This window comes from Sminthopsis crassicaudata, chromosome 6 (assembly GCF_048593235.1).
Source record: "Sminthopsis crassicaudata isolate SCR6 chromosome 6, ASM4859323v1, whole genome shotgun sequence".
Classification (NCBI taxonomy): Eukaryota; Metazoa; Chordata; class Mammalia; order Dasyuromorphia; family Dasyuridae; genus Sminthopsis; species Sminthopsis crassicaudata.
The window spans coordinates 77,837,892-77,864,671 of record NC_133622.1 but is presented as its reverse complement, the minus strand read 5'-3'; the positions used below and the strand labels follow the sequence as shown (position 1 = coordinate 77,864,671).

The 26,780-nt window shown below is 33.5% G+C and overlaps 1 protein-coding gene across 5 annotated transcripts in view; it reads left to right on the top strand.

The window, feature by feature from the left end:
* The window catches only part of IQCM (IQ motif containing M), a 491,365-nt gene that overhangs the window by 97,422 nt on the left and 367,163 nt on the right, over positions 1 to 26,780 (top strand). The gene's annotated exons all lie outside the window — the stretch shown is intronic.

Here is a 26,780-nt window from a genome sequence, read left to right as displayed (position 1 = left end):
TTTATAGACAGGAAAACAGAGCTTTTCTTTTAATGTCTGTGAATACTTATGTTTTGTCTTGGAACATGGGAAGTTAAATACACAGAAGGTAAATAGCCTAAAATAAAATTTAGTAGAAATAGCAAAGGTTGCCAATTAGGTATTTGCTTGTCAAAAATAGAGAAGGGGCAATAGGAGCAATAAATATTAATTGAATAAGTCCTGCTATAGAGAATAAAAAGAGAACTACATGCTTTAGATGTCCCTTATTCACAAGGAGCTTCTCAGACTGATTGGAGCATCTTTGGGAAAGGTGTCTTATCTAGCAAAAATGATTCATTTTCCTTCCTGATGGATGAAGCTCCTCAAGTCTGAGATCTGATCATCCCACGTTAATTTGGAAATCCAAAAAAGTTTGCCTTCATTTCTGAGGCTACATTTCTCATGTTCCTTGGTATGCTTTCTCTTCTTTTGCCTAGTTTTGTCTATCTCTTCCTCTCTCCCTCCTTTTCCCTCTCCCCTTTGCTCCCTCTCTCTTCCTCTCTCTCCTTCTCTCTGTCTTTCTTGTTCTCCCTTCCTCTCTCTCTCTGATTCTCTCAGAAGACTTTTTAAATACAAGGCAAAATGGCTTCATCCAAGCATATGCTCACCTCACTTCATTGCATGAGTCTAATACCTGATAACTTAGTCTGAACATCATTTTAGAAAAGCTTCTATTGTACTCTTGTGCAATAATATTACCTAGACTGGTACTTCTGGGATGCTAGTAAGTAGTTACATAGAGGATTGATTGTCAAACTTTTCCAAGGAACATATATATATGTTAAGCAGCTGCTGAGTCCTTTCTTTCTGGAATATTTATATGAGCACAAATAGACCGATAAGGCAGCCGATGGTCCTGCCTATGTGTAAGAAGTGACTATGTATTTATTCCCAGCTCTGATGGTCAGCAGTGGCTCTTGCAATTGACAGGAAGAGGATCTCAGTTGCAGCAGCTGATCTATCTGCCAGTGAATCAGTAGTTGTGTTGTGGGTTGCTGACCCTTGAGTTATAGTTATAGTATAGGTTTTTATGAATATTCCATCTCTTATGAGCAGCATAAGTTGTGAAAGGCACTAAACAGTATTGCTGCCCAGTACAAAACAGCTGCTCCCTGAGCTGTTCTTGGACCAAAGGTCGTTATTCATTTCTCTGGTCTGCATGGCTGCCTTTCCTAAATGACTCTGTCCCAGCATGTAAGTTTTGGCGTGCCATCCGAAAACCAGGGAACCCACAGCCAAGCATCCATTAGTGCCTGAAATCTGTAACGTGTGAAATTGATCATCCTTTTTTCCTCTGGCATCCCTCCACAGCTGCCCAAGGATCTGGGGAACCAGATTGCTGCCAAATCCATCTGGTTTTGATTCCCTTGCACTTAATGAATAAAAACATTATTTTAGAGAAGTTTTTTTTTTTTGAGACCAAAGGAGAGTATCTAGCTTTAGCCCAATAAGGCTAGATCAGTAGTATGTTCCTTATAGTTTGTTAGACTCAAGAAAAGGGATTCATGTGCTAAATTAGATCAGCAATAGGAACATAATAGGTACTTCAAACTTACTGATAGATTGATTTGAGAGCAGTTTTTATAGAAGTGACTAACTACCGTTGATACTATGTCACCCTCTGTGTCCTTGAAGCAATATTCAAGAAGAGGGAAGGATTTCTGATTTTAGAGAGTAGAGTGATTAACCTTTTATTCTCCTCTGAAATCAGAAGATAATAATGAAGTCATATAGAACATGACTGATTTATTTGGAAGTTAAAGCTGAACTCTGTTGTTTACCAATGATAAATCATTTTATGGAGGCTCAAGTGGTGTCTCGTCATTTTCATTTAACCAGTCAAGGATGACCGCCAAAAAGAGAAGAAAAGAGATATATGTGGGAGTTGTTTTTCTGAGAACACTAGATTTCACACTGGGTATTTTATATACTGCCTTGATCACAGGTTCTTAAAACAGTAGACCTTAGAAATCCAAGTGCAAACTCTTAATTTAAGGGTGAAGAAATTGAAGCCCAGAGATTTGATACAAATGAATTAGAGGCAGAGAAACTCTGGGGATGATGTAAACTCCAAAGGAAGGTTTCAAGCCAGGGAGTCAGACAGTAAAATTGCCACCCTAGAGATAGCAGCAGACATGGAAGCCAAGATATAGATTAATCCAAATATCTAGCAATTGTAAACAAAATTAAGGGCTGGGGAAGGGGTGCTGTAGTAGAAAGAATACTGGGTAAGGAATTGGGGAACCAGGGTTGTATGTAATCTCTGCTCTACTACTTATATCTATGTAGCCCTGAATAAGTGAATCTCTTGGAGCCTCATTTTTTTTATCTATAAAGTAGGGGTGTTGGTCTGCTGACCACTAAGGTCCAGATACCTCTCAATCTCCTTGGATATACCAAGGTCAGCAGAAAGTCCAGCATCCTGGAAAAAAGCAGATCCTGGTAAAAAGTATTGCTATCATTGGTAAGGAGTCACCATCCTTTATGACCATATTTGCATCTCCTGGCCTTATCTTATTAAAACAATTGTCCTTAACATTTTGGGTTCTAAACACTCAGAGCATCAATAAGGTATACCACCTTTACTCCCTACCCACTTTCTATTGTATTAAGCTAACTATTGTTTAAGGCTTATTACATACCTTTGAATAAATCACTTTTCTGAGCTTCACATTACCTTAAAAAATCTAAAACTCACCACTTCAGATAATTATTATAGAGTTTTGATTAATCAAGAGATGTATAATGTAGGGGTGATAGAACAATGGTTTGAAACAATAGGTCCTGAGTTTGAATTCTGAGTGTGCTTACTTCCTGTTTTGTTTAATTCTGAACATGTCAGTTTCTTTGCTCATCAATTTCTTCACCTTTAAAGTGATTTCTAAGGTTGCAAATATTAATGTTTTACAAATCTGTGATCAAGGTAGTTTATAAAAAATTCAGTGTGAAAAATCAGTGTTCTTGGGGAAAAGCAGGCAAAACTATATAACTGACCCCTAGATGCTAAAGACAGTCACTATCCTTTAGAGATAGAATGCAGCCATGTGTCCCCAACAGGTGCTGAAAGAGGCTTCCTATGGACCAAGACAAAGAGATGATGAACAATTAGTTTGGCCACTGACAACTTAGTCATGGAAGAGAGACATGAGGCTTTCCTTTGTTCTTTCAGAGATCTGATGGAAGTACCTAAGACCTTACATATTTTGGAAACCACTAGAAAGGAATATTATGGAATGACTAAGTGAGCATTAGGATTCCCAAGATGCCAGTATTTTCTGCTAGTGAAAATGGAAGGAGCCTTGATATCATAATAAAAATTTACAAAGGGAGATTAGCAGGTCTAGGATGAGTTTGGGCAGAATGTAATTTGTTTGGTTTCATTCTGATCCCCTGGAGTTGTGAAAATAGCAGTTGCTTCTATTTATGTAGTGACAGTCTTTTTGGGAACATGGAATATTTTCAAAATTTTATAGGTTTTAAGGAAGTATATAGGGGTATGAGGATTAAGTTACTGTTATTGTTTTGGGAATAATGGCAGTAATGTGGTGAGTGTCTCTGTGTGTGTGTAAGGAGTAAAGGGGGTGTAAAAGATAAGCTTTGAAGGGCTAAAAAACTGCATTGTAGCAGTTTGGTTACGGCTCAAGGCTAGCTAAGATGGTGATGCTTTTGTGAGAATTTAGTAAGCAAAGAAAAATCCCTATTTCCTGGGTTCATAATAGGCTGACTGTTTTCTTGGCTTTTTTTTTTTTTTTTTTTTTTTTTTTTTTTGAGGCTGGGGTTAAGTGACTTGCCCAGGGTCACACAGCTAGGAAGTGTTAAGTGTCTGAGACCAAATTTGAACTCGGGTCCTCCTGAATTCAAGGCTGGTGCTCTATCCAGTTTTCTTGGCTTTTAAGCACAATATGGCTTATAGAAGGAGCTCTAGCTTTGGAATCAGAAGATAGAATGATGCATTGGGAAGTATATTGGTCTTTGGAGTCAGAGTTAAGCTAAGCTTAGTCACATAACTCTGTGTGAGTCTTGTAGTGTGATGTGTAGTGTTGTGTGTGTGTGCAGGTGGTGTGCAAATATTTTAATTCTTTGCTTGTCAGATGGGGAGCTCAAACTAGATTATTTCTAAAGTTTTCCATATATAGTCAGTGAGTCACATGTGCACACCCCCCCCAATTAAAAAAAAATTACTAACTCAATAATACCTTCTTTCTGTTACATTGCTTTTTTATATACCCATGTTGAAACTGATTTTCTTTCCTGATAACTGTAATTTATTTGTTTTATCAAACATATAGTAAAATCAAAGACATAAAAGACTTTCTTAGTTCTATATTTCTTGCAGTGATTTTATTAATAGACTAGGTCATTATAACTGGATCATTTTCCCCCTTGGATGAAGAACAGTTTTTCTTGCCCTCAAGGTTTCAATTTTCCCTGTCACAAGAGGTTGCTTTCTTTATGTGGTTGGCCATCTTTTTTTCCCCCTTCCTCTGGAAAGAATTTTTCAACTCCTTAGATTTGACCCCTTCCCCCACATGTGTAGCCCTCAATCAAGCATTACGTTTTTCTTCCAAGGGGAAATATTTTCATTACTTTGGGTGCAGTGTCTGTGGCTATATAGTAGGATAGTAATGTAATATCTCTACAATTGAGTAGCCACGTAGACAGATTCTAGCTGAATAAAAGTCTGAGAATAGAGGATAATAACCCTTAATTTAATACAACATGCCTAATAAACTCTTTGCATCATGCCGCTGAAACAATCAGTGTGTGACTTTTAAAAGGATTTGTAGCGAGATGTATCATAATACAGAAGATCTGACTATTTTGTGTCAGTGATAAATAGTACTGCCAAAATGGTATTGCAACAAGAAACCAAAAGTTAGTTCTGGCAAGATGGCAGAGTGAGAGGTGATGAAGAGACAGTCTCCTCAATAAAGAATAGATAATAAGAGTCTCCTCTCCTTAGTTAAAAATTTACTGTTGGCGGTTGTTCAGTTGTCTTACTTGTATTTGATTCTTGTTTGAGGTTTTCTTGGCAAAGATACTGGAATGGTTTGTGCTTTCCTTCTGCAGGTAATTCTATAGAAGAGGAAACTAAGGTAAACAGAGTTAAATTATTTGCCCAGGATCACACAGCTGGTAAGTGTCTGAGGCTATATTTAATTGAGGATGATGAGTCTTTCTGATTCCAGACCTGGCACTTTGTGCACTGTGTCACTTATCTGCCCCCTAAAAAGTATAAGTACCCAAAAGTTCTTTCTTAGAATTTGGAGAGGAAAAAGGCTACCTAATTCCACACCTACTTCTCCAGTCTATGAAGCATTGTTGGATCTTAACTTTGGTTTAAAAAAAGAAAATTTAAAAAAAGGAAAAGATTGGTATTTTGAATGAGTTAAACAAACCAAAGACCAAAGAGGAAGATTTTCCAAGCTTATTTTAGAACTCAAAGCTGGTACTCTATGTGTACAATTAAATAACTCAAATTAATTTGGAGTATAATTTTTGATATTTTACAATAATTGAGAACTATAACAATTGATGATTAAAAGTTAATTACCATCTTTTTTCTGCTTAGATAATATATAATAATGTAGAGATAGCTAATTTTGGGATGTTGTGGGTTATATTCCTATGATTTCATTGGTGTGAAAACTCCAAGTGAAAATATTCCTCTTACTAATGAAAGTCAACACATGCTTTACAATTTACAATCTTTGAGAATTGTCTGGTCCAATATCGGGTAGACTGACTTATCCAGAGTAGTCACAGGGGCTAGTACATGTCAGAAGCAAAAATGATCCTATTTCTTCCTAACAAAATGCAACTCTTTTTGTTGTTTCATTTCCTTTGCCTATAAATGTAATAAACCTTTCAAGAAGCAAGTTTTGTTTACTGATATGCTAGCTCTTATAAGCATTTTGCTTTTCAGTAGCCCACTAATTATTCCCTTAATCCAATTTTCAAGAATTTTGCTAAGAATCAAATTCAAGTTCCCTTGTCTATATTTTGTAAACCACACAGTTTCTGCCTCTAAAAAATTAGTCTCATTTGCCCCAAACCAATCTGCCTACACTTCCACTCTTTCCAGTCTCCCACAGATTCCTAGTAATGTCTCAGCAATCACATCTGCTAGTACTTTCACCATCCTATGTGATTCACAGAGGTCTGCTTGATCAGGACAAAGGTCATAAAGGGTAGTGGAAAAAGAATGAGGAAGGGCATTTATTTGTAAGCACAGGTTTTTAAAGTGTGGAGAAAATATTCTAGATCAATGATCTCAACTCCTCCTGTGTGATAGATGAGCAACCTGAGATGATTCACCCTTTTGAGCTCAGCTCTTCTTTCCATTTCATTTGTCAAATGTCTATCCTTGCTTCTTTTGTGGATCTTTTACTTCTCTTTGAATTTTGAGATGAACTGCAACAGTTACACATACTTTATATCTCCTTTAGTCGGCTTTCTTTCTGGTCAAGGGTTCTGTCCATCCCAGGGGAAGCCCAGAAAAGAACATCTGTGCCATTTTTTTTTTCTAGAAAGTTTTCTCCAAGTGCTTCTTTCTAGGATTTTTTTAGTTTGGCTTTAGTTTGTCCTCTGCTGTACCCCATTAAGCAGTTGGAATGCAAGCCATTAACTGTAGCTCACTTTATGAGATAAAGCAGCATAAAGGTAAGAGCAATGGAGTTAGTTCCAGGAAACTTGGCTTCATATCCCAACTCACATTCTTTTTAGCTGTGTGATCATGGGAAGGCATTTAATCTTTCCAAGTTGCATCTGCAGTGTAATAATATTTATTAAAAAAGGGAATTGACTTATCTATACCTCAGGTTGGTTGTGATTAAAAAATACTTTCTAAAGCTTAAAGGACTACATGAATATGATTGTAATATTATTATTATATGTCTAGTATAATAGAATAACTATAATAAGGTTATAATAGAATATAAAGTATAATAGAATCTATAATAATAAAATTATTTTTAGATTCTCAGCTTCTTAAATGATGCTTCATGATCATAACTGAATGTGGAAGACACAAAATAATAATTTGTTATCAGTGAATGTTTGATTTGTGTTCCTATTTTATATACCTGAGGTCATGTAAAATTGTCTTTGGTGAAAAGTCACAAGTGGAAAAATTTAAGAAGGCTTGTATTGCATATTAGAAATATATTATATATATATATATATATATATATATATATAAAATCATGTAATAATTTAATGGTGGTTTGATCTATTATATAGCACATAATATGAATATATATATATATATATATTTAATCCATGAAACAAAATTACTCTAATACAAGATTATTAATAAATATTTAGTATAATATTTAGTTTTATTTTGGTATAGACTTAAAATCTTATCAGTCTGAAGAATATTCTAGTGTGAAAAATCAGTCCACTAATGCAGATTAGAAACTTTTCTGTACCATGCTACCATTATATGATCACTGTGATATCTACATCATAATTATCATCATAACATTCATCTCATTCTCAAATTTTGATGAAATTTAGTTAGATGTGGTAAAAGGATAAATTATTTTATATTTAATAGGTGGATAAAATGAGGGTTTTTTTTCATAATTGACTAATAGCAGCTCACTTTGCATCTTTAGGATAACTTCAGAGGCATAGAGAATAACAGAAATCATATGTAACATCCCTATGCCCACAAAGTTTTTATTTTTTTCTGCTAGGTCTCTTTATTTTGAAAGAGTTTCATTGCATATAGTTTGGATATTATAAGTATTTGGTATGACCACATTTATTAAAATGTCAAGAAATTTTTTTCTGGATTAATATTATGCCTGGACAATTCTAAGTAGCAGTTTTGTGTTGATATTCTGGAATCTAGTAGAGGTTATTTGTTGAATTTCCAAGAGTATTTGGGGGAATAACCCTTGTAGTAGGAGGGTTTTGCCAGTTGTTCATTGAAAATTTTCTGATGTATATTTCTGTCCACATAATTGTATCTTTCTAGATATTCTGTTGCTTTCAATTTCCTTTTCAAACTACAATAAAATACTGCATTACCTCTATATGATGTTCTTATTGATAACTTTTAAAAAATAATTTCTGATGATAGTAACTTGGCTGTGAATCTTTATCATAAAAGTCACCATTTCTGTAAACAAGTTCTCATGTCTTAGTTACCTGTTCAATTTTTCCTTATCAGCATATTGTGATTCTTACCATGTATCCATGACAAAACTGTGGAATCCTTTTGGAAATACAAGTTGTTATCAACAAATATTTAGATTTAGGTGTCAAAGTACTGTCTGATGTTGGTGAGATGATTTATTACTAAATCTTTTCCAATCTGAAGTGATTACTACAGAGCAAGAGCTCAAACTTTGTAATCGGAATGTTTGTACAAAACATTCTTTGGGACACTCACTAAAACAATAAATTTAAATTCAGTTATTTTTTAGTTATGTGTGACTCTTCATGATCCCATTTGGGGTTTTCTTGGTAAAATACTGGAATGGTTTGCCATCTTCTTTCCAATTTATTTTACAGATGAGAAAACTGAGGCAAATGGGGTTAAGTGACTTGGCCAAAGTCACAAAACTAGTAGGTGTTTGAGGTCAGATTTGAACTCAGAAAGATGAGCCTTTCCCTGACTTTAGTCCCAGTGTTCTATCTGCTGTGCTTCCTAGCTGTCCCCCACTTACTAGAAATTTCCCACTCTCATTTTTTTAGGATGTTTTCTTTAATTCCCCTTTTGTGTGAATTTCTCAGTTTTTCAGGAGATTAGTCCTTCAGGGATTGGCATAAGGGAAGTGTTCCATGTCTGTATTCCTGGGAGGGCAGGACCCCCTTATGGTCTGTGCTAGTTCTGTCTACCTATTGAGAGAAGAAAGATATAAAGAGCTAGTGAGAAAGTTGGGGTGATGCTCATGGAAGAGAACTAGTCCCACATTAGGCTTATTTAGCAATAATCAAAAGCCCTCTTAAATTCCCATGACATTGTACTCTCACTTTTTGCAAGTAGATAGCAAAAATGTAAGAATATCTATTTGGAGTGCAGAATCTAAATTAAATATGGGAACTAACTTTATCCTTTATTTCACCTTGGCTTATGCTTCTTCAAGGAAGCACTCGTGGTCAGACTTATAGACCATAGCTCAAGGTTCCTGTTTTTCTTTATTTATAATGTTATCAGAAAGTCAACATAGACAAACCATACAGGGAGAGACCAAAACATCTGGAGATAAACGGCATATTATACTTTGGAAAAAGCTTGTCTCATGTAGACGTAGCCTTAGGCATAGGGAAGAATCTCATTATGAAGCCAGGCAAGAGAGCTAGTCTGTCAAGATGTTTGAAACATTTAGCCCAAAACAAATATTGATAGCTATTGCAGGGAAAGGCATGTGATAGAAAAAAAAAAAAAAAGAAAGCAATAATAATTCACAAGTTACCATTTACTACACTAGAAATTATCCTAATCAGAAATCTACATTTCCTTAAAACCTTTCTCTTGCTGATAATATCATCATCACTATTTCCCCCAAAAGAGTTATCACCCAAAATGGTTTATAATAATAGTGGTATTGCTTTCAGCATGTGAGATTTTTTAAATAGGTTTACATCTTATTTTTTTCTAAAGAGTCTTCAATTATGTTTTTATTCTGAAAAAAAAAACACATCACAATGGACTTTTAAATTTCCAATTTACTATCTAGTGTCCTAAGTTATCTTGCAGACTTTCAGCTTCTCCACGTTTACTATAACAATCTCAAGCATAATTAAAACACAGCAGTGCAATTTATAGAGTTCTGGTAAAGAATACATTTTATGTATGATCTGCTGAATTAGATTAAAATAACTTTCTTTGGAATCATTCACTAACAATTATGGTTGTATGTCCAATAGGGAGATATAGAAGGTGCTTTGGGCTTGTAAGGTTTCAATATTGACAGTGTGAGACACACTTTTATGAAGTAGGAGAGATAGTTTATTTGATTATATCATTGTTGGTAGGCAAGTAATGATTATGTTGGACTTGACTGAATTAGAAACAGTTGGATGCTACAGCTATCATACATCATAGGATTTTTTGTAAGGATCCATAGAAATCAACCACCTAACACATAATACTTCCTGTTTTCTAATTCAAGTTAGGAACCAGAGAACATCATCATGGAATGGAGCAATGATTTGTAGGATAATATCACACATGTTGAAAGTTTGGCAATCCTAAATAATTATATATTTAGGTCCTCTGGAAAAATTAAATAGAGAAGTATGTGAGTACACTTTTCTGAATGTAAAATTTATATGCAGAAATTTAAAGCAGTTCCTATAATAAATTCCATGTTGCAGATATATGGCACTTCATGCTTTTCAAAATCTCTTTAACATACATTATCATCTTATCTATTGAACTCAGCAGCTCCATGAGTAGTAAGTAGCCAGTGAGAAGATCTACATTCTAGATTCTATGTCCGACACTATGGTCTTCAATATCCTCCTGGGTCTTGGTTTCCTCACCTGAACAAGGGAAGTGGTTGAAGGCCACTAAAATTCTATTATTCTTATTTGGGGGAGGCAATTTTTAAAATCATTTTCTAGACTATAACATAATGGTTCTAGATTTATCAGAATACTTGGAGATATGGTCTATTCCTTTGCCCTAATTTCAGATTTGACTTGCCAAGGGCAGCAAATCAGAATTCACAAACCTAGACCCTCTTACTCTAGAGTCAATATTCTTTGAATTCCACTGCCTCTGAGTGATGAAAGTGAATTTCAGTAAGACTAAGTTGCTACCTTTTCATCAAATAGTCAATTAGTTGCACAACTAACAAAAGACTCCATCTTTCCTGTCTACTAAGTCTGGTGAGATTTCTAGTACACTACCTAGAGATATCTACTTAGGAATATTTAGGGCATTTGAGCTATATGTTTCCATAAACTTTCTCTGGCATAATTTAAATATGATCTATGAATCCTTATAAGTCAGTAAGGTGGGGTACTGGATAGAATATCAAGCCTGGAGTGAGATAGATTCATCTTCCAGAGTTCAAATCTTGCATCAGATACTTACTAGCTGTGAGATCATAGGCAAACCACTGAAACTTGATTGCCTCAGTTTCCTCATCTTTAAAATCAGCTGGAAGAAGAACTTGCAAACCCCTCCAGTTTTCTTTGCCAAGAAAACCCCAAATGGGATCACAAAGAATTGAACACAACTGAAATGACTGAATAACTATAATGTGAATTCTTGAAATATGTAACTAAAATATCAGTATTTAGATCTACTATACTATAAGTACTGAAAAGCAACTTGTTACTCTGTCTTTTCCTCCCCCATGTCCAGTACTATGCTCTGCTTCTGATAGGAACTTATTACCTGTTTGTTGCACAACAAATAGATTTTGTCTCTCAAATATATATATAATCCTTTGTCCATCTATTGCTGTAATTTGGATAAGTGCCTCTACTTTTTTTTTTTTTTTAATCAACCTGGACCAGCCTCATACTTTCTTTTTCTTTTTTTAAATAATATTTTATTTTTCCAAAAAAACATGCAAAGATAGTTTTCAATATTCACCTTTGCACAATCTTGTGTTCCAAATTTTTCTCCTTTCACCCCAGCAAAGATGGGGGAGCAAGCTATCCAACATAGGTTAAACTTGTACAATTCTAAACATATTTCCATATTCATCATGCTGTACTGAAAAATCACATCAAAGCTGAAAGAACAAAAAATGAGGAAAAAAACCCAAGCAAACAATAACAACAACAAAGGTAAAATGCTATGCTTTGATTCACATTCAATCTCCATAATTCTCTCTCTGGATGCAATTGGCTCTTTCCATCAAAAGTCTATTAGAATTGCCTTGAATCACCTCATGGCTGAAAAGAGTCAAGCCCTTCACAGTTGATCATCACATAATGTTTTTGCTGTGTACAATGTTCTCTTGGTTCTACTGACTTCACTTGGCATCAGTTCGTGTAAGTATTTCCAAGCTTTGCTTAAATCAGCCTACTTGTCATTTCTTATAGAACAATAATATTCCATTACATTTATATACCATAACTTATTCAGTCAGTTCTTAACTAAGGGGCATCTATTCAATTTCCAGTTCCTTGCTACCACATAAGCAGTGGCTACAAATTGCACATGTGGGTCCTTTCCCCTTTGTTTTATGATTTCTTTGGGATATATAACTGGTAGAGAAACTCCTGGATCAAAGGATATGTACAGTTTGATAGCCCTTTGGGCATAGTTCCAGATTGCTCTCCAGAATAGTTGGATCAGTTTACAACTCCAACAACAATGCATTAATATTCCAGTTTTCCCACATTCCCTCGAACATTTATCATTATTTAGACAATCGAGAGGTGTGAAATGGTAACTCAGAGTTGTCTTAATTTTCATTTCTCTAATCCATAGTGATTTAGAGCATTTTTTTCACTATTTATGAAGTAAAGAATGACTTGCATTCTTATAAATTCAAGTCAATTCTCTATATATTTTAGAAATGAGGCCTTTTTCAGAAACACTATATATAAAATTTTCCCAGTTTTTTTTTACTTTCCTTCTAATCTTGGTTGCATTGATTTTGTTTGCAAAAAGCTTTTAAATTTAATGTAATCAAAGCTATCCATTTTGCATTTAATAATGTTTTTTTTAGTTCTTCTTTGTCCATAAATTCCTTCCTTCTCCACATATTTGTGAGGTAGACTATACCTTCTTTTCTTAATTTGCTTAAAATATCACTCTTTATATCTAAATCATGAACTCATTTTGACATTAACCTGGTATAGGGTATTAAATGTTGGTCAATTCCAGTTTCTATTATACTATTTTTTTGGTCAATTTTTGTCAAATTGTGAAGCTGGAATCTTTGGGGTTATCAAACACCTAGATTTCTATACTCATTGACTGTTGTGCCTTGTAAACCTAACCTAGAGTTTTCTGCCAATCTATTTCTTATCTAGTACCAAATGGTTTTGATGACGACTACTTTATAATATAATTTTAGGTCAGATACAGCTAATCCACCTTCATTCAATTTTTAAAAATTATTAATTCCCTTAAAATTCTTGATCTTTTGCTCTTCCAGATAAATTTTGTTATTATTTTTTCTAGCTCCATAAAGTAATTTCTTGGCATTTTGATCAATATGGCACTAAATAAATAAATAAATTTAGGTAGAATTGTCATTTTTGTAATATTTGCTTAGTCTACCTATGATAACTTGATATTCTTCCATTTATTGAGATGTAATTTTGTGTGAAAACTGTTTTGTAATTGTGACCATATAGTTCCTAGCTTTGTCTTTATAAGTAGACTCCCAAATACTTTATATTATTTACAATTATTTTAAATGAGATTTCTATCTCTTGCAAGCTTTGTTGGTAATATATAAAATGCTGATGATATATGTGGATTTATTTTATATCCTGCAACTTTGCTAAAGTTGGTAATTGTATCTAATAGTTTTTTTAGTTAATTTTCTAGGATTCTCTAAGTATAGTATTATTCATCTGCAAAGAGTAATAATTTTGTTTCCTCTTTACCTGCTATAATTCCTTCAATTTCTTTTTCTTCTCTTATTGGCTAAGCTAACATTTCTAGTTATTACCTACTATTAAATAATAGTGGTGATAATGGGTAATTTTATTGTTATTGTTATTGGTAATGCTTCTAGTTTATTCCCTTTTACATGTAATGCTTCTAAAAGTTTTAGATAGATGCAACTTATGATTTTAAGGAAAACTCCATTTATTTCTAGTGTTTTTAATAGGAATGGATGCAATATTTTGTCAAAGGGTTTTTCTCCATCAATTGAGATAATCTTATGATTTCTGTTAGATTGATTGATTGCTGATAATTTCCCTTATATTGAACAAGTCCTGCGTTCTTGATATAAGCCTTACTTGTTCATAGTGTATTATCCTGGAGATAAATTGCTGCAATTTCTTTGCTAATATATTAAGGATTTTTTTTTCTTTTTTGCAGCTATATTCATTATGGAAATTGGTCTCTAGTTTGGCCCTTCCTAGTTTAGGTTATCAGCACCATATCTGTGTCATAAAAGGAATTTTATAGAACTTTTTTGTCATAAAAAATTTGGTAGGACTCCTTCCCCTATTTTCCCCAAATAGTTTACATAGTATTGGAATTAACTATTCTATAAATGTTTGGTAAAATTCATCTTCAAATCCATCTGGCCCTGGATATTTTTCTTGAATAGTTCAGTAATGGCTTTCAATTTCTTTTTCTAAAATGGGACTATTTAAGTAATTTATTTCCTCTTCTGTTAATCTGAGCAATTTATTTTTCTGTTAATCTGGGTAAATATTCACCTATTTTTGTTAGATTTTCAGATTTATTGCCATACAATTGGATAAAATAACTCCTAATTATTGCTTTAGTTTCTTTTTCATTGGTGGTAAATTCACCTTTTTCATTTTTGATGCTGGTGATTTGGTTTTTTCTTTCCTTTTTCTAATCAAATTAACCAAAGGTTTATCTATTTGTGTTTTTTTTCATAAAACCCAACTCAGTTTTATCGAATTAGTTCAATACTTTTCTTAGTTTCAATTTTATTAATCTCTCCTCTGAGTTTCAGAATTTCTAATTTGGTATTGGGGGGTTTTATTTTGTTCTTTTTCTAGCTTTTTTAGTTGCATGCCTAACTCATGGATTTTCTCTTTCTCTTTTTATTTATCTAAGCATATAGCAATATAAAATTTCTCCTAACAACTGTTTTGACAGCATCCCATAGTCTTGATATGTTGTCTCATTATTGCCATTCTTTTGAATGAAATTATTGATTGTTTCTATGATTTGTTGTTTGATCCAGTCATTGTTTAGGATTCAATTTTTTAATTTCAAATGAATTTTTGATCTATTTTTCCATGGCCCTTTATTACATGTAATTTTTATGCAACATAATATGAAAAAGGAAGCACTTAACTATTTCTGCCTTTTTGCATTTGATTGTGAGGTCAATGGTCAGTTTTTATAGAGATGCCATGAATGATGAGAAAAATATATATTACTTTCTAGCCCCTTCAATTTTCTCCAAAGATCTATCATTCCAACTTTTTAAAAATTCTATTCACCTCCTTATCTTCTTACTGTTTATTTTATGGTTAGATTTATCTAATTATGAAAGAGGGAGGTTGGGGTTTCCCTACTAGTATAGTTTTGTAACTCAACTTCTCCTGTAAGAATTTGGATGCTATACCATTTGGAACATATATATTTAATATTGATATTTTTTTCATTATCTAAGTTATACTTTAGCAAGATGTAGTTTCCTTTTCTCTTTAAATTTCTATTTTTCCTTTTGCTTGATCTGAGATAAGGACAACCACCTCTGTTTTTGTTTTTTTTTTTACTTTAGCTGAAGCAAAATAGATTCTGCTCCAGCCTTTAGGCTTGTAGTCTAAAAACTTTAGGCCCTTTTTTTGACCTACCCCCACTCATTACCTTATCTCCTACCACCCCTCCCCCCTTCTCTTACTAGTGGTTTTTTTTTTTTTTTAACCCATGCCATCCATTCATTTTATCTTCTATCAATCCTTCCTCCCTTCTCTTACCTTTTTCCCTAGTGGTTCTGCCCTCCTTTCTACACTGCCCCTCCTTTTTTCTTTCCTCTTTTTCCTCCTATTTTTTTAAAAATAATATTAGATAAATTTTTATACCCAACTGAATGATTAAATTATTCCCTCTTAGAGTCAAACCTGATGAGATAAAGCTTCAGATAATGTTCATCCTCCTCTTTTTTCCCCCCTCCATTGTAATAGGTCTGAGCCTCTTGGTATGAACTAATTGTCCCATTATACCTTCCCTTTCCTTTTTTAAATTTATTTTATTTTTTATTTTAGTATAATCCTTTTCCCACCCCTTAATGTCTTTTTCTTTGATGTCATCACATCAGGGACCATTCACACCCACATCCTCAGTCCATGTGATGTCCCCTTGTCTGCCCCAGTGACATATAGTTTTCAAGAGCTATAATATTGTTTTTCCGTTTAGTGATGTAAACAGTTTAACCTTTAAGTAGATATTTTTCCTTTATTTAGCTTTTTTATGATTCTCTTAAGTCCTGTGTTTGGAGATTAAATTTCCTGTTTAGTTCTGTTTTTTTCAATAGAAATGATTGAAAGCCTCTTACTTCATTGAAGCTCCATATCCTCCCTTAAAAAATGATGCTGAGTCTCCCTGGGTAGTTAATTCTTAGTGTAAACCCAGGTCCTTTACCTTCCAGAATATGGTGTTCCAAGGTCTCTGACTCTTTATTGTATAAGCTTCCAGATCCTGGGTAATCCTAACTGTTGCTCCTTGATATTTGAATTGTTTTTATCTGGCAGCTTGCAGTATTTTTTCCTTGAAATTGTTGTTTTGGAGTTTCACAACAATGTTCCTTGGAGTTTTCCTTGTGGGATCTCTTTCCAGAAGTGATCCATGGATTCTTCCAATGAGAGTATTTCTTCCTCTGTTTCTAGAATATTGGGGCAGTTCTCCAAAATGACCTCTTGTAGAATGCTATCCAGGCTCTTTTTTTTTTTTTTTTTTTTTTTTTGGTCATGGCCATCATGTAGGCCAATAATTTTTAAATTGTCTATTCGGGACCTATTTTCCAAGTCAGCTGTTTTTCCATTAAGGCATTTGACATTTTCTTCCATTTTTTCATTCTTTTTAATTTCTTTGATCCTTGCTGTCTCACAAAGCCTTTAGATTACATTTTCCCTGTTATAGTTTTTGATGTATGATTTTCTTGTTATGTATCTCTTTTTTCCATTTGGTTTATTCTACTTGTTTAAGGTGTTTTCTTCAGACAGTTTCTCCCTTCCTTTTTCAAACTGTTGACTCTCATGCACACTTCTCATTTCCTTTCTCATTCTTTCTTCTACTTCTCTTATTTGCCTTCTAAAGTATTTTATGAGCATTTCCAAGAAGCCTCTTTGGGCTTGGGACCAATTCATATCTTTGAAATATTTCCTCTGGGATATTCCGTCCTGGTCTGAGTTTGTTCGGGTCTTCCCTATCACCAGGGAAGCTTTTTATAGTTTCTTGTTCATTTTCTTTCCTTTTCTTTTTATATTTCCTCTTTTTTACTTTCATGGTCCACCTCTGCTCCTGAGGTAAAGATGGTGCTGCCCCAAGCTTCCTGTGCAGCCCTGAGCCTCAGCTTTGAGCACAGTACCCCCTTGTGTTTGCAGGAAGTAACTTTGCCTGCTCTGTCAGGACACATCCAGGTTTCCCAGAGTTTCCTTCTGAGCTGGGACTGGAGGCTGCCCCCTGCTGTGCATCTCTGCTGAGCCAGGACTCAGGGTGCTAGTTGCTAATTTACTGTGGATGAGACTCTTTCACTGGTTTTCCCAGGATCTCTCTGACATGGGCTAACCACCCCCTTCTTGAGGTTTGTTAATTTTATCTTGAGCTAGAGAAGGGACATCATTGTCAGACTCAGTTCAGAGGCTTGGCTTCCTGTGGTTTTTGAGGGAAACTGACAGAGTACTCCACTATATGAAATTATCATGTAAATGTCTGTTTTTCTCTTCCCTCCCCCACCTTAGGGATGGCTATTATTAAACACTATACATAAATACAAAATGTATATATATATATAGTTATATTCACATATATGTAAAATCATTCTCTCTCTCTCAATATATATATATACTTATTTATCACTTCTTTCTCTGGATGCAGACAGTGTCTTCCTTCATATGTCCTTTGTAGTTTATTTGTGTATTTATAATAGTCAAAGTAATTTAGTCACTTAAAGTTGTTCTTAAAACAATATTGCTGTTAGCATACGCCAGTGGTTCTCAGACTTTTGTTTTTAGCATTTCTTTATACCATTAAAATTGCTGAGGATGTGTCCCAGGAGGTTTTGTTTGCATATATTTATACATATTTACCATGTCAGAAATAAAAAAAAAATATTGAATTTGCAGACCCTGGAAAGTATGAGACCTCCTGGACCACAGTTTGAGAACAATTGCTGTATACAATGTTCTTTTGGTTCTGCTTATTTTGCTCTTCTTTATTTTATTCAAGTGTATCCATGTTTTCCTAAGATTTTGAATTTGCAGATACTGGAAAGGGTTCAGAGACCCCCAGGATTATCTGGACCACGTTTTGAGAACAATTGCTATATACAATGTTCTTTTGGTTCTGCTTCTTTTTCTTTTTCTTTTTTCTTTTTTATTTCATTCAAGTGTATCCATGTTTTCCTAAGATTGAACTCATAATTTCTTACAGTAACATTCCATTGGAATCATACACTACAATATGTTCAGCCATTGTCTAATGGATGTGCATCCCCAACATTTCCAGTTCTTTGCCACTACTAAAAGAGTCACTATCATTATTTTTTTATAACATATAGCTTCTTTTCCTCTTCCTCTAATCATCTTTGGAAATAGACTGATTATTAGAATTCTTGGTTCAAAGAGCAGTTTAATAAGTCTTTGGGCACAATTCCAGAGTGCTCTCCAAAATAATTAGATCATTTCACAGCTCCACTAATTGCAAATGTGTCTCAATTTTCCCACATTCCTTCCAACCTTGTTTTCCCCTTCAATTATTTCAGCCAATCTGACAAGCTATAAAATGATATATTTAAGATGTTTTAATTTAAATTATTCTCATCTATAAATATTTAGAGAATTTTTCATATGAATCTAAATTGTTTTTATTTCTTCACTGTAAAACTACCTGGTCATATCCTTTGACCCTTTATCAATTGGGAAATGACTTGTATTCTTATTATGTATTTGGGATATGAGACCTTTATTTGTATTCTTATTATGTATTTGGGATATGATACCTTTATTTGTATCCTTATTATGTATTTGAGATATGAGGCTTTTATTTGAGAAACTTTCTATAAAAGTTTTTCCCCAATTTCTTGCTTTCTTATGATCTTGGCTAAATGTATTTTATTTGTACAAAATCTTCTAAATTTAATATACTTGAAATTGTCAATTTTTTACCTCACACACTTGAAATTGTCAATTTTTTACCTCACACTATTCTTTTTCTTATACATATTTGCCACATTAGAAATAAAAACTACGATTAAAAACGAATACTCACAAATTGTTTCTCCGTAAATCGAATAGGTAATATGTTCCATGTTCTTCAAAATTTTTTGTAATCTCTTTATATCTAGGTCATGTACCCATTTTGATTTTTTGGTAAATGATATGCAGTGGTCCTCAAACTTTTAAAATAGGGGGCCAGTTCACTGTCCCTCAGACTGTGGGAGGGCCCGACTATAGTAAAAACAAAAGCTCACACTCTGTCTCTGCCCCTCAGCCCATTTGCCATAACCAGGCGGCCACATAAATGTTTGAGAACCCCTGATATAAGGTATTCATCTGTGCCCAGACTGCTTTCAAGATTCATTGATATGTCATTTCAGTTATGTCCAACTCTCATGATCCCACTTTGGGGTTTTCTTTAAAGATACTGGAGTGGTTTGCTATTTCCTTCTCTAGCTCATTTGACAGATGAGGGAACTGAGAAAACGGGGTTAAGTGACTTGCCCAGGGACACACAGCTAGTAAATCTCTTAGGCTGGATTTGAATTCAGATCTTCCTGATTCAATAGCTGGTACAATGTGCCCTTTACTTTATATTAACCCAGCTTTATATGTTTTATATTAGCCCAGAATGTAATGCTCTGATGACATTTCAGAAATAAAGGACAGTTGTGGGCTCTGAATTGACAATCTAGGATTGCTTTTCTTTAATTTATACCAGCTGTCTCTCTTAAAGATAGCCAATTCCTTTCTTCAAATTGTCATTTAAATGTAATTTTACATGATCACAGGTATATGGTAAGCTGCTATTGTCTTCATCCTCTGTTCAAACTGAATTTTTAAAAATTACCTTGAATTCCTTTTTGCTTATTTGGCAGCAGTATTTAAAGTTAAACACAGAAATGTAGAGAAAAGAATAGATCATTTGTGAGGTTTTTGTCTACTAGTCAAGCTCAATTAATTAAACATGCCATCACACTGCTGAGATTGATTTTTTTTTTTTTTGCCCAATTTCCAACAGCTAACCTCTTTCCCCACATACCCACTCAGAGGCAATTTGACAGTAGAGATTTTCAGAACCCTGGAAACAACAGTAGGTTCTATGAACTTTTAATTGTGTTGTCAACATATTATCATAATTAGTATTTTGTCCTCTATTAAGAACCCACATCTTTTAGATGGAGTTTTATTTTGTTTTTGTTTTTGTTTTTTTTTAACTCAGTAATTAATTGTAATCATCTAGGTAGTAAAATTCCAATTAGACCTTTTTCTGAGGGAAAAGGGGAAAAAAAACCACAGGAATACAAGGTATTACCTGCTTTAAAATATGTCTGAAAAAGATAGTAACTTTTCTTTCCTTCCTTCTTTCCTCCCTCCCTCCATCCCTCCCTCCATCCCTCCCTGCCTCCTTCCTTCCTTCCTTCCTTCCCTTCCTTCCTTTCTTTCCCTTCCTTCCTTCCTCCCTTCCTTCCTTTCTTTCCCTTCCTTCCTTACTCCCTTCCTTCCCTTCCTTCCTCCCTTCCTTCCTTTCCTTCCTTCCTTCTCTCTTTTTTCCTGTAAGGTTTATTGATGTCTTTTGTTTTTGCTAAATTGCTTCCCCAGCTCTGATCCTATTAAGCTTTTTCTTTTAACAAAGAATGAAAAATGGTCAAATAAAACTACATCTAACATAGACTACATCTAACAACATGTGAAGCATCCCACACCCTTGAAGCATTCCACATCTCATCCTTGAAAGAAAGAAAATGCACTTTGTGATATCTTCTCTGGGGCCAATATTTATTACACTTTTATTTTTAAATTCTTTTCATTTATATTATTAATATCAAAATATATATTTTCCTAAGGTTCTGTTATTTTCATTCCATGTCAGTTGGCAAGTCTTTTCATGCTGTTTTGAATTTTTAATTCTTTGCTACCTCAAAAAGTGTTCCTGTTAATATTTTTTCATGAATGCTTTCTTTTTTTTTTCTTTGACCTTCTGATATATATTCAGATGTGAGATTTAAGCTAGTGCTTTAGCAAAGTTGAAAGGAGAATATTGTTCTATATTTTTGCTGATGTATAAATTTGTCAGTAAATAATATAATTACCTAATGATGTATATTTGTGAGACTAGGATAATATAAACTGAGACATCTCTTTTTTTTTTTCAGTGGCTTACTTTAGTTCCTTTAAATGAAACACCATCTGTTTGTATATTTGTACAAAAAAGTGACATAGAAATAGATGTGAAAATTCATTAGTATTTTCATTGGGGTTAAAAAAAATGGACTGATACCATTTGATTAAGTTTGTATTATGTTATTATACATACAGAAATTTTAAGGCAAGTAAAGAAGCACAGAATAACAAAAATTTGATATATATTTTTTAGGTTGTCTTTTTTTGATAAAATAGAGCCCATTTATCTTGTAATAACAGTAATGATGATGATATTCTGTTAAATGAAAGCCATTGAGAATGTAACCTTCTCTTATAGTACATGCAATACCCCAATTCATATATTTTTCTTTTTTCTTTTTTTTTAATTTAAGGAATGAAACAAGCATTTCCATAACAGAGTATGATAAGATTATTGCACATGAAATTGCAAATCTATTATATACAACTTGCTATTCCTTTTAATATATATTTAAAATATATACTATTTATTATATTTATAAAACTATATTTACATGTTATATTTAAATATTTAATAATTTAAATATATTTAAATATTTAATAATTTAAATATATTTAAAATATTTAATAAGGTTATGTAAATTTCTTTTTCTTTTCCTTCCCCACTCCCTACCCTTGAGATGGCTACCATTACACACATGTAATGTATCTACAGATACATATATATGCCTATATATGTATATTTTATATATGTGTGTATATATAATATACATATTTATATATGCAAAATTTTTAAAATTCTATTTTGGAGTGATTTTTTTGGATGTTATATCTTTCTTCACATATCCTTTATAGTTAATTTTTGTATATTTATAATAGTCAAAATGACTTATTTGTCCAAAGTCATTCTTAAAACAATATTGCATTTAATGTATACTCTTGGTTTTGCTCATGTGGCTCTTCATTATTTCATGCAAGTCTTTACATGTTTTTCTAAGATCTTATCTCTCATAGGAAGTGTGTTTTCTTATCTGCCCTCCAGGATCTTAATAGACAAGATTTTAATATTTGTTTTGTTGAATCAGACCTGAGATTTCACTGGTGGTGGAGGGATTTCCTCCCTTTACTATGTAGATGATTAAGTCCTTGGCAATTTATAGTCTTGGAGAATTGCTTGAGGACTGATGAAAGGTTAAATGATCTTCCCACAGTAACACAACCAGTAGTTGTTATAGGCCGGACCTGAGTATATGTCTCCCTGATTCTGAGGCTATCTCTGTCTTTTCTACTATATTGCATACTGCCTCTGTGATGCAGAGACTGAAAAAAAATAGATAATTAAATGTAGCAAAGAAAAGTTTCTGTAAATCAAAACATAGGTAATACACTCTGTAAGATAGACATAAATTAGAGTCTTATTATGAAGAACTGTCACTTGATGAGATTCCAAACACTAATGGGATAACAAGCCACACCTGACCCTGATCATTTGCTATTCCCATATATCTTTTTTTTTTTTTCATGGTTTCTAAGTGTCCAAATATAGCAAATAACTGTGAAATGCTTCAAAACTCAAAGTGACACTATAACCGTCAAGTATGAAATTAAAGTGTTAGCATGAGTAAATCACATTGAATAGCACAGTTCAGTCATCTTGCATATGTATGCAAGAGAAGGTATATCATTGTAAGATGTAATAAGGGATAAGATGGGCATGGCTCATAGGAAAAAAAAATCTTAAAAAAAAAAAAAAGATGCTACAACTTTAGTTCTTCTAATATGATTTTAGTCCTGCCTTTATTATACTTCTTTTACATCTGGCAAAGCAACATGTTAAGAAGTATAATTGTATTATGACTAAAGGAAAACAAGTCCATTGGGGTAACTTTTGGGGGACTTTGAAATTCCATAGAATCAATGAGACAGTCATTGATGCAAAAAGCAATAGGTTTTATTTATTATGTTTTAATTGACAAGTGAAAATGACTTAATTTGAGATGGCTATGGAGGATATGACAAGGAATTGGAGTTTTGGGAAGATCCTTGTAAGGATGTCATTATGTCACCACAGAGGGTAGATTACATCCTCAATTTGGAGTAACTCCAGTATCTAAGCCTTGAGTGAAGTTACCTTTAGGTTATAAAAGGAGGGGGAAAAAAAAAGAATTGAATTTGTGGCAGATGACCCACCTCAACTGGACTTTGGGTTATTGCTCTTGCGCTCCTTAAGCACAACTCAGGTACTGACTCTCTCAACAAAGTCTCTCCCTAAGGCAGAAGAGGGCATGCGTTTTATACTGAGGAACAATTGTTCCAGACTGAATGAATATTGGATTGGTTTACTGCATCTTGTGTCAAATATGCCTTTTCACTCAGAGTCATAACTTTCCAGCAAAGAAGATATAGTGTTTTTCCAAAAGAGGGATGGGGGAGGGTTACCAGAGAGGAAGAGTGGGGAATGATAAAGTATCTAATGTAGAGATAATCTATCACAGAAAAGTCTAATCCAGAAAACTAGATTTTTTTTTCCCAGTAATATCACATCAAACAAAGTTCCTGGAAATCTGTTGTTAGGACTCAGATTTAGGTTTTCCTATGAATGATTCATCTCTGTATGCACATACGTGTAAGTTTTTTATTTGGGTCATAGAATAATAATAATTATCATAGCTAGCATTTATATTTCACTTTTAAGTTGTACAAAGCTATATATATATATATTCTCATTTGATCCATCTGATCTCATTCTGATCCAATGCATAAGTACTATTATTACCTTCATTTTATAGGTATATGTTATTGGAATTATAGGGAAATATTATACTCATTTTATGAGGAAACAGTAATGTGAGAGGCAAAATGACTTGCCCAGAGTGACAAAGTAAGTATAAGAGACATGATCTGTGGTTTTATATATATCCTGGAAAAAAAATCTTATATCTCAAGGAAGGAAATCCCTATCAGGTAACCTAGAGTAATCACAGTTCCAGAAACTCTTGGTAAGAGCCAAAAGTAGCAATAAAAACTCAAAACTTTAACCTACCTGTCAAACTCCTGAACAATCAGTGTGGTCCAAGAAAAGAAGTTTACAAAAACTTCTCTGTATTCTATTCCATTTTCTTGTATATTTTGGCCTTGAGATTTACTTGGCAAAATATCCCATATATTAATAAGAAACATTTTTTTTCTTTTGCAAGGAGAGAGGGAATACTGTGAAATTTTTAAAATAACTAAATGAATGCTGTTGTTCTGTTGTTAAAAGTTAGAAAAACTGAGTTGGGGAATATATATGTGTATATTTACACACATATTTTATATATGCATATGTGCAAACACATGTATAATGGATTTATTAATTACAAAGTTAATGATTTGTATTCTTCCATCTGAAATAGTTTTTGATTGAGTGATGAGCCTCTTTTACTAAATTTCTAGAGTGGCTTATCAGTATTGTTAAGTGAGTAATGGTCTCAGTATGACTTGCATTAGACATAAACTGAGATTGCATACTTGCGTGGATATGGCCACTGTTTTTCTATTCTAGGTGCAAATAGTCACTTGCTATGTGGTGTGGAAGTAAGCTGTAGATCTTAAAGAAGATCATTCCCCAGTTAGAATGGACCTTAGAGGCATTTGACTCCATTTGTCTATCAGATATAGAAATCCTCTTAGTGACATTCCTAACTACTCAAACTCTACTGGAACATTTCAAGTGATGTTGAACTCACTATCTATCAAGGCAGTCCATTCCATTTTTGAAACTCTGAGGGACAGAACAGGAAGCCTAGGCAAGTGTCAAAAAACTCCATTTGACTTGCAGCTAAATCCTATATGCGATATCTCCCCATTAGAATTTGAGCTCCTTGGGAACATGGATTATCTTTTCTATTTGTATCTACACTTGCACAATGATTTGCCTATAGTTTTTGTTCATTCATAGCTACAATTCTAAATTCTAATTATACCTAGTATTTATATGATGCTTTCAGTTTTGTATTATTGCATTTGATCTTCATCAGAACTTTTTAAAGTATAGCTTCATCTTACTGAGGGAACTGAGTCAGAGAAGTTAAATATCTTCCCAAAGATCATACAATAGAAATGAAATTTGAACTCCAAATCCTTACGCTGCTCAGAAAATCTCTTACACTTATTATCTTGCTCATCCTCTGATAAAGCTATAATCCAGTCTGTTTTCTGTAGGATAACCCTTTAAATATTTGAATATAGGGACCATATGCTTCATTTCTCCTCAAGTATTCCCTTTTCAAACCTCCCAACCTCTAAATCCTTTTCAAACCTCCCAACCTCTAAATCCTTCAACTGTTCTTCCTATAACTTAGTTTTCAGATTCTTTATTCTCTTCCTACTTGTCCTTTTTAGAACAAAAATGGTTAAATTTGACTGGAACAATTGTAATTATAGAGAAGCTGGGAGTTGCTCAGAATCTTATGGTTAGTATATCTCAAAGGGTTTCCTTACTCTGAGGCTAGTTTTCTAGCCTCACTTCCTATCAAACTGCTATTATCCATAGAAAGTCCGATTAAGGATGGGAAAATATTTTATGCTGGGCATATTTTGTGTTGAGGGGAGCAAATAAGTTCAAAGTAATTAAGAGGTATTTTCAGGACCACATAATAAGAGCTCTAAGGCTGGAATCCAAGACTTCAACAACTCCCTCTTTCCTATCATAGAGAATAGGAATTCTTCTGCTCTGATTATTGTTCTACTTTGGTATTCTAGCCCTTCCTACCATTCATCTTCTTCTCTAATTTGATTGCTGTCCTCACTGGCCCATGCAGACTCTAATGATTTCTACTTCTCATTTACCTAAAGTATCCTCATTTCTATAAAACTATGTGCATTTTTTCAAAGCTTGTGAATCAACAAGCATTTATGAAGTGCTTAAGTGCTCACTATGGGCCAAGGTACTATGCCAAGCATTTGAGACACAAAGAAAACAATGGATCCCTATCTTCAAGGAATTTATATTTTAGTAGAAGAAACAATATGTAAATGAATCAATATATACAAGGTACAGATTATGCAGGATATAAAATAAACCTACACAAATCATCAGCATTTCTATATATTACTAACAAAGCCCATCAGCAAGAGATAGAAATTCCATTTAAAATAATTATAGATAAAATAAAATATTTGAGTGTCTACCTGCCAAGATAAACCTAAGAATTACATGAACACAATTACAAAGCATTTCTTGCACAAATAAAATCACATCTAAACAACTGGAAGAAAATCAATTGCTCATGGATAGATTGCTAATATAATAAAAATTACAATTCCACCTAAATTGGTCTACTTGTTCAATGCCATACCAATCAAGCTGCTAAAAATTATTTTTTGGAGCTAGAAAAATAATAAAAAAAATTTCATCTGGAAAAACAAAAGGGCAAGAATATCAGGGAATTAATGAAAAAAAAAAATACAAACGATGGTGGCCTAGCAGTATCAGACACATAAACACTATTGTATAAAGCAGCAGTCATCAAAACCATTTGGTACTGGCTAAGAAATAGTGGTGGATCAGTGGAATAGGTTACATATACGTGACATAATAATCAATGACTACATGAGCCACA